The sequence below is a fragment of the Corvus cornix genome, chromosome 1, assembly GCF_000738735.6.
Source record: "Corvus cornix cornix isolate S_Up_H32 chromosome 1, ASM73873v5, whole genome shotgun sequence".
Classification (NCBI taxonomy): Eukaryota; Metazoa; Chordata; class Aves; order Passeriformes; family Corvidae; genus Corvus; species Corvus cornix.
Genome location: NC_046332.1, coordinates 59,424,490 through 59,435,876, shown reverse-complemented (window position 1 = coordinate 59,435,876; position 11,387 = coordinate 59,424,490). Strand labels below are relative to the sequence as shown.

Genomic DNA, 11,387 nt, shown 5'->3' with positions numbered 1-11,387 from the left:
TTTGGTGTGAGATAGAATATAGATAGGGTAGTATTACACCCTTCCACCAAATGTTCTAAATATTATGGATCATATAAATGAAGGCCAAGGGGCTCAAAATTTAGAAAATAGAAGTAAATTTAGGTATAATATTAGAGCAGTTGTAAAGGCCACATCTATTAAATAACAAAGCTGGACAAACTACTGAAAGTCAACAGTTTATGCAACAAATATTTTTATTTCTTTTCCTTTTGGGAATTTTAGGGGATTAGGATTTGATTTGCTTCAAAGTCACTGCTATAAAATACTATCTGAAAATTTTAAACTTTCAGAGTTACAAAGCCAGCTAAATCTGGGTTTGCAATTTCTTACGTCTATGATAATTTACCCTTAAATAAAGCAAGATTTCCTTTACTCTGTAATTTAAAAATATCACCACCACCCATTTTTTTCTTTTCCTTTGAATATTCTGAATGAGTAATCTAAAACCACTAAAATTAGTTCCTGTCCATAAACAGGATTTTGTACTTGTCTCTGATCTTATTGATATTTTCTTCCTCTATAGATTTTTAAGAACTACTTTTTCTTATTTTGAGGCCACATCATTTCCTTTGTAAATGTTTTTACTATGGAAAATCATAGTCTCAACTCTTGTTTCCTTTTGGAGTTTAGAAACAGACTCTTGTTTCCCATTTAATTTTTTATATTTTTTTACCTCTCTCTCCTAAACTATTAGCTCTACAGAAAGAAAAACAGCACAAAGCAGACATTTTTCTCCCTGACCAAATAAACTCAAAGATTTTTGCTTGTTTTACATGAAAACACCATCTCTGGAACTCAACAGCTTTTAGATGTTCCAAGGGTTTCTTCTTCCATCTAAATGTGGTTTTCAAGAGAAGTCATACTCAAGGAAATTTGAAAGATGTCAAACATCTGAACAAATTAAAATATAATTTTTGATTGATATAGACTTTAATTGTTTTGGATTGATGTCAGAGATTCAGTATGTATATAAACACATCATTTATTATATAAAAGCATAATGAGTGTTTCCATTATCAAAAATGAAGGAATATGTTCCTAAAGTTTCTTCTTTTTCTTTTTACTTGCTTCAATCTATTTTCCATTTCTGTTTCAACTTATTCTATTATAGGTCAGAAATATTCCCAGAAATTTTTATAAATATTTAGTAGTTTGGGGTGTTTTCTTCTTAGTTTCTTTTTTGTTGTTGTTGTTTTGTTTGTATGTTTGTTTGTCTAATTTTGTATATTTTTTTCAGTTGCTTGACCATTGCTTGAGAGATGTAGATCATCTTTTTGCAAAAGCTGCCTTTACCAACACTGTCAATAGGATATCAGCAAACACTTTTAATCACGTGTTCAATGATGAGACTTGGTGTTAACTTTAAAATAACATTCCTCTGTGACTTTCATAAATGTAAATTTTAAAATTTTAACTCTTTCTGTGCCAGGCAGTTAAAGTGATCTTGATGATCATCTTTCTTTCTGTACCATATTTTCACTGTTTCTGGATGCATTTGTAAGAAATGAGAAGAAAGGCTTACTTTTGGTCAGTTTTCCTTTCTTGTTTCTTGCTTCTTATTTCTTTGCTTCCCTTGTAAATTCTGAAAATTTCGGCACCTGGTCTTCTGATCTCAGGACTAGACACTATTAGTCAAACATTCATTTTAACACCAGATTCTAGGTCAAAAAAAGGTTTTTTTCTTCTGGGGAGATTGGTAGCAACATCTTATTTTTAAGTCTTTACTTCTTCCTTTGGGAACTGCAATCTGCTTCTCAGGATTATCTGGACGTTTTCACTCAAGCTCCCTGCTGTGGGAATTCATGCCTCAGAACACTGTCAATGCCCAGTAGAATGTGTGACTTCATCTCTGGCTGCAAAACTTTTTCAGCTGTTGTTCTAGAGGTCTCAAGTTCATACATTCTTTTGTGGGACTTGTGCTGTATGCTAAATAAGAAAAGTTGAGAAAGATATGGAGTTAATATTGTATAGAGCTTTCAGTGGTAAATTTTAGAGGTTCATTTCACCTAACATTTATGTGTTAGACATCTAAGTCTGAGCAGTTCACCTCAGGCTTCATTTATGGTTGTTGAAGATAAATATGCACTTCCAGAGGGTGACTGCTTTGATCTAATTTGCTTGCCTTTCATAGGGTGAGATTAATCTCTCTCTGGAGATGCCTGCTTCTTTTCATTGACGATAACACAGGCCCAAGATGACTAGTACAGCTCTAACCATTGAATTTTAAAGCACTGATGTTCAGGCAAACCAGTCCTCCCTGACATTTCTTTTATGACTGTCTGCACTTTGATATAATAACTAGTCCTTACAATTCAGCAAGAGTAGGGGATGTTAAATGTCTTTGAAGCCTAACTCTTCTGATTGCTTTAGATTTGCCATTTTTAGAAATAAATAAAATTTTTAAATGGTGCAGAAATATAGTTGCAATCATGGAAACGGATTGACTTCCGCAACTGGAGTGCCACAATGGATGACTAGAAAATTTTCAGAAGGGATAGGCAAGGAAGGAGAGGTGGTGGGGTAATTGTGCATGTTATGGAGTGTTTTGAATGATGGTGGTAATGATAAGGTTGAGTCTTTATGGGTAAGAATTGGGGAAAGGCCAACAAGGCAGATAACCTGGTAGGAGTTAACCAACCCAGACGAAAAGGCAAAAGACGACATACTTTTTATAGTTATAAAATATAAAATAATATTTTGTAAGAAGTCTCACAAAAGCCAGCCCTTTCCCCCGTGGTGGGCTTCAACTTACCAGATTTCTGCTGTAAAAACAGTACAGTGGAGAGGAAAGAGTCTGGGAGGTTCTCGCAATGTGTGGAAGGTTACTTCCTGAGACAGCTGGTGAGGCCGACAACTATGGAAGGTATTTCACTGGACCTGTTGTTTGTGAACAAAAGTTGTGCTAGGGGAGATATAGATTGGATATTAGAAAACATTTCTTCCCTGGAAAAGCTATCAAGCATTGACACAGGCTGTCCAGGAAAGTGTCTGAGTCACCAGGTCTGGAGATATTTAAAACATGTGCAGGTGTTGTGCTTAAGGACAGGGTTTAGTGGTACACTTGATAGTTTTATGGTTGGACTCAATGATCTTAAAGATATTTTCCAACCAAAATGATTCTTTGATTCTATATGGGGTTCTTTATTAACTTTTCTATTCTTGTTGTGTTTTATAAACTGTGTTTTTAAAAAACAAAACTAAAAATCTCACATACACACCCACATACTCACAAATGAGATACCCTCCCCATTCCAAATATCAGCTTGGGAACCTTTCAGAGGACAGATAGCACTTCTAGACTTTTATTTAATTACTTTCTTTAATCTTTTATTATTTTTTAAAATTTTGTTCATTTGTTCATTGGTTTATTTTAGTTGACAAGATTTATTGGGAATAGCATTCCTTAGGTATAAGGCTGTCTTTCTTGTCTAGTTAGCCATCCCATATGTACTGTCTTAAAGAGCAAATACTGCCTCTAAACCATTAATAGTTCCAATTTGCAAAGAGGTTTGAGATCATGAAAGGAAAGATGTTCTCTAATTATTATTATGAAAAAAATCAATATTTAACTATTTGCATATAGCTTCTACCTTTAAGGATATTTCTTAGGATAACCATAAAAATTTTCAGCGAAAGCTTTCCTAAGCTAAAGAATAGGATTAATGTAGCACTTCATACACTGTGTTACAAACAGTTGTGGAAGAGAAGACTTGAAAAAGCAGTAATTTAACCAAAGTAGTTTTTTTTCACTTAATAGCACTTTTACCTGGAAAATTAGCAGAAGAAAACTTGAAACAGGAAAACTTTATTTCAACATCTCCAGTACTATATTGGAATGTTGTATTTATTGCTATATGGGAATATTTATGAATAAATTCAAGAGAAACTATTAAAATGCCTCAGTTTCTTCTAATAAATATATAATAGCAGAGCCACTGAGGAGTTCAATGAATTACATCTTCCTATATCATGCTTCTAGGTGGGATTGTAATGAAAGAGGAGAAGAAAAATCCCTCTCCATTATCAGGGTAATTAGTTCTATAAATTCCTTTATGTCTTCAGTGAAGAAATGGGGTAATTACATTGTGAAATTTCATTTTCCTAAGGGGACACATTAATTTATGGGCACATGTAATACTTGTTTCAGCACAAGGTTTCCACATTCTGTACATGTACTTCATTATGTAGAAAAGAAATTTTAAAGCACACAAGATTCTATGTATAGTACATAGTGTGGGTTTTTTTTATTTAGGCAATGTATTTTTAGCAAATCTCTTTGATTCCAACCTTCATTAAGTACACTGTAAGACTTAAAACAGAAAAACAACTTCTTTTGCTTTTAATCCTTGAGAGAAGAAAATATTCAATTTCTACATACATATTAAAGTTCATAAAATATCATTAAAAGCAGTAAGTGTGGTGGCAATTTAATTATTACAAAACACTATGGGTAGAATCAGGGCCCATGTTTTATTAAATTTTATTTCATGGGAAATATACTGTGGTAATTACTAACACAGCTTTATCTATCTTTCTATTATTCAAAGAGTAATATCACCTCTGTTAAAGGTTAATAACATTATTATTACTTAATTCACTAGAATTTATTGAATAATTTGGGCACTCTGAGGTAGATAGCAGTCAATCTGAACAGACTGTTTTCTTATGTCTTCTTGTTATGTTCAAAATCTTGTGAATGGACAAAAAAAAGAAACCCATTACAAATAATGCTGTTTATGTCACCAAAATCTTAACAGTGCTACTCAAAAGTCATTATTAGGCTAGATCTGATTATTACAAGGAAAAAATTAATTGCAATGCAGTTAAAATGGTTGTGTACACATTCCTTACAGTCTACTCCTTTTCCTGGTGTCAGGTTCTCCCTCTTCCTGTTACTTGGTGGTTCTATAATAGCAGAAGTTGTGGGGATGCTCTGGTGAGTCATCTGTAGCTGGAGTCCTTTGCTGTGAGGAAAGTGATGCTCATGTTAATGGCTTCTTCCTCTGTCTAGGAGCCACTTGTGGTCCTTTCTATCTGTTTATTGACACACTTTTATGCTTTTTCTCTTTCTTCAAGAACTTACAGTTTCATGTTGTATCAAAATTACTATAAATTACTATATATGTTGCCCTTTATATACGTCATAAAAATATGTATTTATTTTCTTTCTGTTGACAAGATCAGTTTCACTCCACGTCTGTATTTCTTTAAATGTCCATCACTAAATTGTTCACCGTTGTGGAGTCTCCAGTGCCACCCTGTGCCCTATCCCTTAAAGTCCCATTGCTGTACTTCTCTCTGATACATCCCCAGTTCCCACCTCTCAAGAATATTATTGTACCAGACCTCTATTCCTCTGCTCTACATCATTATTTTAGAGTCATAAGCCTCTCATTCTACATAGAAGAACTAATAACTCCTCTATATATAAAATTGTTTTTACCTTACAACAACAACAAAAGTAAAATAAATTAGACATAAATACTTGGTCTGTAAGAGAAATTGTTGTTACAGATAAACCAAGTCAAACAAAGCTGCAGGCAGATCAAGACAACTTCAGGCAGAGCAGACCTGACAAGCCTCAGCCCTGAAGCCAGGCAAACTCAGTACAGAGCTTACGGTCTATTACTAGCAAAGACAATATACTATCACCGAGCTACACAGTTACACCACTAAAGTTAGCAAATAACTCTGCCTGAAGTTCTGACTTCCCCTGGGAAGAAAGTAAGGTGGCTTTATGCCTCTGTGCACAATGAGCCCAAGTCTGTTCAATGCAGAGTTCCCTGTGCATGTGTGATAAGGCCGTTCTGTCAGATTTGGTGCACAGTGGCAGCTGGCTGCTATTTTCAACCTGGACACACAGACCCTAAAAGTCGTGTAGCTATCAGTGGTCTTTGGGGCAATGAGTGGTCAGGCTCTGACCACCAGTGGTCTTTCCTTGCAGCAGACTGTACATGCTGTTAAGATTCTGCCCTTACTGAGTAACATGATGGTTTTCAAAAGAGTCTGAATATAACCCCAGAAGCAGTTGTAAGAACGAATGGGACAATTCCCTCATCATTAAGTGCACACAAGTAAAACAGGTGGGCAGTAGACTCAGGGGCTTTTTGAAGAGTCATCAGATTATTAGATTTTTCATCCTGTAAAGGAGTCAGTGGTGCACACATTTCTGGCTGTGTTCCTGCTTCCTAGCCCTTATTTGTATAGCTCTGCTCTCACAGTTGCTCAGGGGAAGACACCTCAGCAGTGTACTTTCTAAGACCATTTATTCCATCTGTTTTTGCAGCAACATATTTTATTACAATATATTATAATGCAAATGTCTTTAGCACTTTCCTCAGGTAAGCAGACAAAATTCACAATTTATCTTGGCAGGGAAATATGACCTTCTCTCAGGAGTTGGCTGTTGTAGTCACTGTTAGCCAGCACTACATTGCTGACCATCTTAAATAGGTACAACTGATTCCAGGAAAACCTCTTACTGAGAGCTAACCTGGGTATAGATGTGGAGTACACCCAGTAGCATCACATGGTTATAGCCTGCAGGCTTCTGTGTGCATCTGCACTGCATAAACACTGTATAACCAACATATTGATTCTGTCCTGTAAGGCAGATGACTTAGGAGAAGACATTCACGTACATGTATATCTTGTCTCATCCAGAACAGAACTGATAGGATGAATTATACCTTTATGTCTCCCTTTGAAATATCTTTAGATTATATTTAATGTTATGCATACTCATAACTGTCCTGCTAAGTCTTTTGCTGTTAGGTTACACATAGAAGAACCAAGGGTCAAGGTCAGTCACTTCCAAACTATTGTCATGCTGAAGTGGGAAATTGCTATTAAATTTCTCCTCAAAGACCTAAGATGTAGATGCAGAGTTTGAATGTTTAATATTTTCATCAAGTGTGATTATTAGAGTATGGTCAGTAGAAGAGCAAATCACAATAAAACAGTTGCACTGAATCAAGAAATGGTAAAAGGACATGCTCTAGATTACTGTTGTGTATGACACCATATATAAAATGTAAGCAGTACTGTTGGCTGTACTTAAAAAATTAGATCACCATTTTATTGTGAGAGGCCTGATTGAGTGAATATATCAAGTTTCTACAACAGTATATCAGTCAGGACCTGTCAGAGAGACAAAACATCACCCAGTTTAGTTTCCATATGTTGCATACATCCTGACAGGAGCAGAACCTCATACAGAACAGTTTATCACCTCCAGAGCCTCTACAATTTGTGACTAAATATGAATAATTCGGCCATGAGTAGTATACTCATGAACTATCCTCAAGAACTGAAAGTCTGAAGAAATCGCACCAGAATGGAATTATCCAAGGCTATTATTACAGATTCTCATTTCTAGTTAGAATATATTTTTGTTCTTGCTCCTAGAGGTCTTCATCTTCTGAATTTTCAACCATCAGTGAGTAATCGGAATGATACTCACCTGATCAGGGAAATAATTTTGCTTCTCACTTTTCAGATATATCTGATGTGTTATTAACTCTGTAATGAGAAAATAGCTTGCCTTTAACATTCTGTATATGTGAAACTTAGCATGCATCCGCCAAAAAAAAATTAGAATTTTTTTTAATGAGTCCCGTAAGTGTAATCTCCAAGATTTGCAGAATCTCATTTTTGTCCCTTAGTTACTCAAATTTGTTCTAATCAACAGAAATAGCTCTGCTTATTCCTGTCATAGAAGTATTCTTTGAGAAATAATGCAAATGTCAACTGCAACAGCGTGACTCAGAAGCGTGGGAGGCATCATCTCAGAAATGGCCCATAGCTATGAATCTTATTCCTGTAATAGAATAACTTTAGACATTGCTCTCCTCCACCTTAAGTCCAGAACTCTTTGTTATGGCTTGAGAGAGTGATGTTATAGGTAGTCTTATTTTTCATTTGTTTGGGCATTTTTTGTGGTGAAGGGAAATCTACAGTGGCAAAAGAGAGAAAACCAGCTCTACATCTATGTTCAAGCTAAGAAGATTGCTTGGTTCTTCAAAAGGTTCAAGCTAAATGTCATTTCATTATGTCCCACTCAGGCATCATCTTGGGGAAAATGCTATATATGCATACCTTTTTTTCACCTTTCCTTCTCTTCTCATTTGCTCTTCATTTCTCCTTCGACAAATGGAAGACAGAATAATTTTATAGGTTTATCCAAACAATGTCTCTCTTAAAAGATTAGAAATGGATTCTACAGTAAAATTCATTCATATTTCATAATTATTTTAGTTTGGAATGTCAAGAATGTTAGAAGCTGAAACTGTTTCCAGGTAAGTCCTGATTAGATGTGATAATCAAAACAGTCTCACTGGCTAGTGCGTGTAGCTCTCCTAAACTTCTGTAAGTATTGTTTAGGAACTCTGAGTAAGATAGGCCTGAAATTATCATGAATAATGAGGAGCCTGAGCCTAGTTCACTAATTTCAACCACTGTCCTGAAAAATGTTGAAATCACTGATTTCCCAACTCATGTTGAGAATCAGAATATGACTGGGTTAGTACAAACCACTGTTTGTACATTTACTATTATTAAACACAATATGCATTGCAGAGATATCAAATGGGAATATGAATGTAGTTTGGGGGTTTGGACTTTTTTTAGAGTTATTCCCTCCTCCCAAATCCATTTGCAGAAGCAATTATATATAATATTTGTATACAAGGCAATCTTTCAACTGAATAGTTTGTTTTGTATGCTGTATCAGATTGGTCAAAATTATTTTACAGGTACTCTAAACAAATTGCTCAACTGCATTTTGGATCTGCTGGATTTGCTGCTGGCAGTGATCTTTTCCATGGCTCCAGAAGCATTTGAGTTCTGTAACTTTCTGATTCCTAACTCAAGAACTACAGTTAGTTGAGAAGCTGATGCTGTTAATACTGACTCTGGGAAAAGGGCACAGAAGAAGAAATGGTTTTTTTTTCAGATACTGGGTCATCAGTTTGAAATCCAGTCTTGTAATTCCTTCAAGTACTGGCTGTTCCTAGTTCCTACAGCTAATGGGAAAAGGTGCACTATAACTGTTAGTACTCCTAAGACACTCAGTCCCATGATGACAATTTTTGATTTAATGATCTAGCTTTGACAATCTACATTGTGCCCGTTGGCAATCCCCAGAGCTGTACACTTATCATGAAGTAGGTGTAGCAGCTGGAATGACCTTCTTGATATGCATAAAATCTTAATCCACTTTAAGCAACTAAGAACAGTCTCACCTTTACAACTTCATGGGCTGGTTAGCAAAGCTGCTCAGTCTCAATGATCTATGTTGCAAAGAGATATGACAAGGTAAAAAACCAGTAAACATTGCTAGGTCATACGCCTTAACCACTGTGCTTCCTCAGAGCTCACACACTGGAGGTCAGAAATGAAAGCTAGAAAAGGCTAAATATAAATATGTTAAAGCATAAATAATTTATGCTACCAAAGCAAGAACATAATTAAGGTGACATTACGTTTCTTCCAGCCAGGAGGCATCTTTGTGAAAAGGTAAACAGAAAGTCAAGTGAATTTATCCACGGACAAAACTAACATGATCACTCATAAATATTTGCAAAAGGGCTCCCAAGATTGCTTACTGTGTTGTTATGCTGATAGTCATATGAGGAAATTGCTAACAATATTGAAACAAAAAGATTTTATGAGGTTTACAGATGAGAGATTTACTTGTCAATGGGTATGAAGATCATTTTACATTTTGCTTTGATTATTTCTACAAAGTGTTTATTTCATGTTGTATATTTGTTGAGGTCTCTCTTATAAAAAATATTACATTTGAAATTGTTATTAAATCTAAATTTACTATAATGAAGTACCTACCTTGTACTGAATTTTTAAAAATAGTTTAGTGAGTGGAAATAAGTGGATTTTTATATAACTCACTCACTCAGCAATTTTGCTGTTAAAACCAAATAGTTATTCTTAGAATACTACAACTACAGATGTAATGTTTCATAAAGTTCTGGAAAGATGAAATTCAATAACCAAAAGCAAAACCAGAAGTCAATATCGTTGCTCCTAGTTATGTTGCTCATGAAGCTCTTAGTAATGGACTGAGGGTCAAACCGGAATAAAATAAAAAATATTGACTATACAGACAAGTTTGGATATTTTTGTTCTGTATTAGGCACTACTTTTTCTAAAAAAGAATTTGCTTCTTCTTGGTGAAAATAAATTATTTATGATGAGAGTGGTGAGATATTACAACTGGTGGTGGGGTCAGTGGCTCTGACCAAGGAAGAGGTGACCGGTCCGGGGAGATGGTCCCAAAAGGAATCGCCTTCCTGAGGCCCAGTGTCTTCCCTCAGCTGCTGGCAGGAGGGCCCTTGCAGAGACTGTCAGCTCTTTAGTGATTATCAGCTCGTGATTCCAGCTCAGCTCTGCAGGGCAGCCTCCAGGCCAAGCCAGACCAGAGAGAGAGACGAGAGGCTCGTGTGGCTGGTTCCGCACGAAAGGAGCTTTATTGTGGGTCCCCTCCGGTGAAGGGGGGAGCCAGGGACGAGAACTCCCTCTGCACAGGGGCAGAGGGCTTGCTTTTATAGGGATACAGGGGATGGGTGAGGACCAATGGGTTATGAAGGATCTGCATAGGGTCTCCTAAAGGATTGTGGGTCTGTCTTTTCTCGCTGTGACCAAAGTGGTTGCCTTTCCAGGGAGTCCTGCTGGGCGATTGCGAAATCTCTTATCTCAGCAGAGATCCCTCCAGGGCAGGGGCTGGGCATACCCCACAGTGAGACACTTCAGAGCACAGAACTAGACCCAGGACTTCCATTATGTTTCACGAGTACAGAATATAGGGGAAGAAGTTGGTTAGACCATGGTGCTAATAATGCCAAGGTTGTGGGCTCTATCCCTGGAAGGGCCATTCACTTAAGAGCTGGACTTATTCCTTCCTTATCTGGAATTCCAGCAAAGAATCTCCCCTTTTTGCTTCTTCAATTGCCTCTGCCAGGAAGTTGTTATCAATGCACTCCATGAAACTATCTTGGTGGATTCTGCTCTGTGATGCTTCCCTCCCAGTGGATATTAGGATGATTACGGTCTACCATGAGGAGCATATCCTGCAAATATAATGCAACTTCATTAGTTGGAAGACATCTACAATGATAATGCCCACATTGATCTGGTCTCTAATCCCAACCCATTATCTCTCAGCCTGCTCAACACCTGTTCCTAGACAGAGCTTCGTGTACGCACAGTTTTTTTCTCACAAAAGGGCAGCTTCCTCTCCCCACTGTCCTGCTTTAGCAGTTGAGGTTTGACAGGAAGTGTTTTATTGAATATATACCACCAGAAAATCATCCCACACTTAAATAATAGAATCAAAGAGTCCACAGCAC

At 36.5% G+C, this 11,387-nt stretch overlaps 2 long non-coding RNA genes across 3 annotated transcripts in view; both read right to left on the bottom strand.

Annotated features, from left to right (window-relative positions):
* Nucleotides 1–223: 223 nt before the first annotated feature.
* Nucleotides 224–10,335, bottom strand: LOC120411620. Its single transcript, XR_005604069.1, has 6 exons — nt 9,264–10,335; nt 8,119–8,163; nt 7,484–7,542; nt 4,873–4,985; nt 2,774–2,923; nt 224–1,947 (listed from the first exon to the last, which is right to left on the bottom strand). It is a non-coding gene; the product is annotated as an uncharacterized LOC120411620 (long non-coding RNA).
* A 382-nt stretch (nt 10,336–10,717) lies between these two features.
* Nucleotides 10,718–11,387, bottom strand: part of LOC104693138 — a 45,013-nt gene continuing 44,343 nt past the window's right edge. For both annotated transcript variants that reach the window (XR_005604066.1, XR_005604067.1), the window contains one exon: nt 10,718–11,108. This is a non-coding gene — a long non-coding RNA (uncharacterized LOC104693138). The remainder of the gene's footprint in view (nt 11,109–11,387) is intronic.